At 35.4% G+C, this 5,481-nt stretch overlaps 1 protein-coding gene and 1 long non-coding RNA gene across 2 annotated transcripts in view; one reads left to right on the top strand and one right to left on the bottom strand.

The window, feature by feature from the left end:
- ASXL3 (additional sex combs like 3, transcriptional regulator) overlaps positions 1-5,481 on the top strand; it is a 137,513-nt gene that overhangs the window by 100,777 nt on the left and 31,255 nt on the right. The window lies entirely within an intron of this gene.
- LOC112469269 overlaps positions 751-5,481 on the bottom strand; it is an 11,581-nt gene continuing 6,850 nt past the window's right edge. The window contains exons 2-3 of the long non-coding RNA XR_003042599.1: positions 1,249-1,358; positions 751-794 (exon numbers count right to left, since the gene is read on the bottom strand). This is a non-coding gene — a long non-coding RNA (uncharacterized LOC112469269). The remainder of the gene's footprint in view (positions 795-1,248; positions 1,359-5,481) is intronic.

The raw sequence follows: 5,481 nt of genomic DNA, 5'->3' as shown, positions 1-5,481 counted from the left end.
GAGAGTTTAACATGCATTGACCTCTCTGTTCTTTTGTTATATGGTTCAGGGATATCTTTGTTCTTCTCAAGATATCTTTTATGGTATCTCAGACTTTATCTCTTTCCTTGAAATAGGGAGGAGGTGATTAATTGATTATTTTAAGTCATAGCATGTTGCTCTGTGACAGCTTTGTCTCTGGCACTGATCTCTGGGCCAGCCAGCTATGGCCTGTGTAGTAGGACTGATTTTGCTCAAGGCTAAAGGGCTGATTTCTTTGAAGGGGATAGCAGAGCTCAGGTGACCAGCCAGCACTAAGGCAGCAAAGCCTATCCAGTACACTAGACTCTTTCCAGCTCTGATACCTAGTTTCAAAGCAGATAATCTCTTCCAAATGTTGCTTCTTAGATATCATGATATCTGGTGATGCGTTCAGTGATGTAAACTTAAGAGGACATACTTGAGAATTCTAGGATTTAAAAGATCACAAACAAAGCACTCAATAAATGATGGTTAGTATTATTATAAATTAATCTTTTAAAATTTCACTCCTCATATGTAGTCTTTTGGAATTTCACTTCTCACTAAGTAGTATATTGGATTGTTTCCATTTATTATTTATAATTCATGTAACAGCTTTATAGGCATATTTGCTTTTCCCATTTAAACAATGAGACAAACAGAGACTCAAAACTGTTACAAAATCAGATCATCTTCAGACAGCTATGAAAATGCAGAGCTTGATCAGCAGCCCAGTTTCTTCAACTTTAAATCCAGTCCTCTTTCCACTGTGACATGCTGGGTTGCTTACTTACCTATGGAGAAAATCAGAACATGTCTTGAACTTATCAGAAGTTGTTTATTTTTTAATTTCTTAAAAGATATTAGAGGAACCAGGATATATATAAAATTTAAATCTTACCGGAATATTCCTTCATTTTCTGGTTTGCACAAAATGGATTGATTTAATTTGAAAATATACAGTGTTCATACTTTGGAATGTTACATAACTGTGGTATTGATAACCCCTAACTGAAAGCTAAAATCTGTTGTCTGCTTTTCTTTCTTTTTGTTACATCCAAGCCAATAACTACAAGTAGCTTCTGCTATCTGTATGCTCCTTATAAAATTAGTTGTTTATACACCCTAACAAAAGTATCTTTTGGGGTACCATCATCTAAAGACTAGATGAGGTAACATAGATATATCAAATATTGATACAGCTAAACTTCAACAAAAGTAGTCCATTTAACAATATTTATTAAGTACCTCCTCTGTCACAGGATGCAAATTTCAGCCCTCGTGGACATCGTAGTCTGCTCTTTCTTCATGATCCATCTTCTTTGACAATATTGCTTGGAATCCTGTGTTCTCTCTTCCTATTCCCCAGAAACAGATATACAAATACATAAACAAAAGTATACCTGTCAACAGATAATCTTCGCTCTCCCTCGTTCAACTAATAAAGAAGAAGCAATCAAATGTTTTTCACTTCCCCTATATTAGTCTTCCGTGCTATGTAATAAATTACCACAAATTTAGAGGCTTAAAATAGCACATATTTCTTATTTCACAGTTCCATGGGTTAAAGAGGCTGGGCACAGCTTAGATGATTTATTCAGATCTTATCAGCCTGAAATCAAGTCTTGGTTAGCTTCATTCTCATGGGAGCTTCAGATCCTCTTCCAAACTCATTCAAATTGCTGGCAGAATTCCCTTCCTTATAGCTGTAGGGCTAATACCCTCATCTCTTAGAGGCCACTTCTCAACAGAGGCGATTCACAACATGATTTTTTGCTTCTACAAGGCCAGCAGGAGAGTGTTTCTGCCTGCTTTGGTTAGGATGGAGTCTCACATAACATAACGTAATGTAATCAAGAGTGACAGCTCATCACCTTTCCCATTTTCAGTTGGCTAGGTTCTTCCTAGGTTCTTCAGGTCCCAGGTTCTTCCCAAAGTGAAGGGGAGGGCACTGTATGAAGGTGTGACTCATTGGGGTACCCTAGGATATGTCTGTCATACCTGTTACCAAATAATTGTTATTATTATAGCTAAACTTCTTGAGATCTTTCCTTAAACCAACATTATACAGGGCATTTTACATGGAGTTATTGATTTAATCCTCACAGAAACTCTATGAAGTAAGTAGTTTGTTATTCTTAGGTTACAAATGATGAAACTGAAGTATGGAGATCTGGCTCCTTCTCAGCTAAGACTATTCAGTTTTTAAAAAAGTTAAAAGACACAAACAACAACAAATCTTGGTGCCACATATTTCTTCAGCTACCACACTCTTACTCCATTTCCCTTCCTAACAAGCTTCTTTACCTCCCTTTTCAGTTTTGGTGGATTCTTCTTTATTCACCCCAGAGCTTACTCCTCCCCAATCTTGAACCTACATCTCTGCCTAGAAATTAATACTCAGATTATCCTCCCTGCACACGCATAGACTATTCTCACATTGTTCTTGTTACTTTTCTTTCAGGGGCCTTAACACAATTTGTCATTACAACTTTATAGGACAGGTATCATATCTTTTTTGTTCATTGTTATATCCCCAGCACCTAGCGTATAAAGGTTTTGAGTAGAAGAATGAGTAATCGCATATTAATTAAAAGAAGCCCCATGATTTAATGGAAAAGGCATCATTTTGTGGGGGGTTAAATCCAGCTTCCTTACCTACCTTTATGATTGTAGGTACTAAATTAATTACAGTTATTATTATATTTTACATTATAGCTATCGTTGAACAATTAAGTGGATTTGGGACCACTGTGTAACTGGGGAGAGGAGAAAAGAGGTGTAGACACAGATATTGACAGACTACAAAGTGAGGAAGTAAAGGCTACTACGTACCCAGGCCTAGAGGTTCTTATAGCACCTTTACTTTCTCTGGGCACTTACACTATTACAGTGGACATTATCCTCTTCTCTTCTATCCTAGATACTAAGCTCTTGTGGCTGCAGAAGCTGTCTGTCCATTTCACAGTCCGTGGAACATAGGAGGTGCTTATGAAATGTTTGTTAAAGAAACGAGTGACTAATAGATAGTCACTTAAACACAGCTGTTCAGTGTATTATAAGTAGAAACAGTGATTCATTGATTCCCACTACATTATAACATAATGTTATTTTATCTATACGAGAACATGAGCTTGATTTTCACTAAATAAAGCGTTAGTATTCTTTTTCATGGTTGGGCACATTGGAAGTTTGCTTTTTCATTTTCTTCCCACGTAGGGAACATTGATTAAAATGCAATTATAAGATAGATTATCTTTTAAGACATACACACATTTGTCATATTTGCTAAAATTTATTCAAATTTTATTTATATACATTCGGGCAAAAAAAAATCAGTTCTCATCAAGGCCTATCAGATTGTCCCAATATGTGGCCAGGCATTGTCCACAAAGTTTAATGGAAAGATGAACCATAAATATCAAAACATACTTCTTTAATTTTGAAAAGTTGATTAAAGCTTGATCTGTCAGTGACTTTACTTTTATCTTTAGATGTCTTTATTTCATTATTCTCCTATTTCACTGCAGGCTACACCCCTTCTGAGCAGGTCTGCTAAAGCATTGGAGACATTATAGCACTTCAAATAGAGATTCTTCCCTTTGAAATTTAAAAGAAAGATGATTCTTAGAAAAGGTGGCACAATGTGAAAGTATAGAATAATGTCATTAGAGAATGATTTTTGCTTTAATATCATATAGAGGTTAAGGAAAATCCCACATGTAAGTATAGTAATTGAAATTCAATAATTGAAACCTTATAAGAATCAATATCAAAATTCTTTTTTTCATATGTTTCTAATATACATCCCTCAAATATGGTTTTCCCAATTGTAGATGCTGAAATTCATAGCAGCAATTACAAGAAAATCTTTTTCTCTTATTACTACAGAATTCCTTTATCCCATTAATTGGGGCCAGAGAAATTGCTTGCTAATGGGTCTCGCTCTAGGGGATGGCCTTCCATCCTGTAATTGAGCATCTCCTTGGCAGACTTGTAGGCTTGGCAGGTTGTGTGGTGGGATGGAGCATGTTTCTCCCAGGAGGTTCAAGAGATGCCATTCCAAGAGGGACCATTATTTAGCCAAGTAGTTGGATTATTTACAAATTGTGTTTGTAGAGAAAGAAGAAAACTTTATATGTGTGTGTGTATACACGTACACACATATGTATATACATGTATAGATATAGGTATGGATATGTTGCTATATACATACATATAGATATGTTTATGTGCATTTTTTAATGGAAGGTGATAATCAGTTCCCACAAGACTAGTTATTATTATGCCATCTTATAATCCTTGATTTTCAAAACCTTTTGCAATTTATATACTCGAAAATCACACAAGTGTTGCTGTGTACTTTTCCTGTTCACTCCTCTGCCTCTAGAACATTATTCTAGTGAACAGTTACACCTGGCATTGTCCTGCATGTGGTGGAGCTTCTGTCTCCCTAATCCTTCCATGCTGAACTTCATTCCTTATTGATTTCTGCCCTACTGTGATTCACAAAGCAGCAAGTAGTAGGAAAAAGCACTCAGAAGAGAGGCTTTTATTATAAAAGCAACTTTAAAGTCCTGTGATAACGGCGATAACACTAAACAACCTTCCACTTTTCCATCTAAATGTTTACTTTTTTGGTAATATTTTCTCTCTGAGATGTCCCTTTTGTTCACATTAGCTTAATTCCATGCATATTTTTTTAATAAGGGGGGCGGGGAGGATGGAAATGGTGTTTTTTTCCTTTAACCTCCATATAATTCCGAATAGTCTTGGTGATAACTTTATAATGAAAATCTCTAATTTCTTAAAAGTTGTTATATGTACTTATATTTTGAAATAATTTTTTTAAAAAGAATGTCAGATAATTGTTTTAAGAAATGGGCTTTGAAACAGGTTGTCTCGGCTTGTAGATAAAAGTTAATTACATCATCCTTTGCAAGTTTTCACTATTTTATTAATTTATTTTGAATATTTGATTCTTGAAACATACTGAAAATTATCCCACATCCAGAGATTTTTGTTCATTTGTTCAACAGAGATTTAGTATCTAGTATGTGCAAATCATTGTGCTAGGTTAATCTCACTTGACTGCTTCTGACAGTGATACTTTCACAACTCTTTCTTTTTAAATTTTATTTTATTAGTTTCAAGTATACAGTACATTGGTTAGACATTTATATAGTTTATAAAACAATCCCCCTGATTGCTCTTTCTCTCCTCTGGCTTTCCACCTAGCCATTACATTAATGCTAACTGCATTTCCTATGCTGTGCTCCCCATCCCTGTGACCATCTATCAACTACTAATTTGTACTTCTTTAACCCTTCACCCCATTCTCCCAGCTCCCCAAAACTCCCTCCCCTCTGTCCAACACCATGTTGTCCTCTATATTTGTGAGTCTGTTTTTGATTAGTTTGTTCTTTTTGTTCCTTAGATTTCACATATAAGTGAAATCATATAGTGTTTATCTTTCTCTGA

The sequence above is a fragment of the Pteropus alecto genome, unplaced genomic scaffold (genome assembly GCF_000325575.1).
Source record: "Pteropus alecto unplaced genomic scaffold, ASM32557v1 scaffold146, whole genome shotgun sequence".
In the NCBI taxonomy this organism is placed as follows: Eukaryota; Metazoa; Chordata; class Mammalia; order Chiroptera; family Pteropodidae; genus Pteropus; species Pteropus alecto.
The sequence above is the reverse complement of the archived record's forward strand: the minus strand, read 5'-3'. Positions and strand labels throughout refer to the sequence as shown.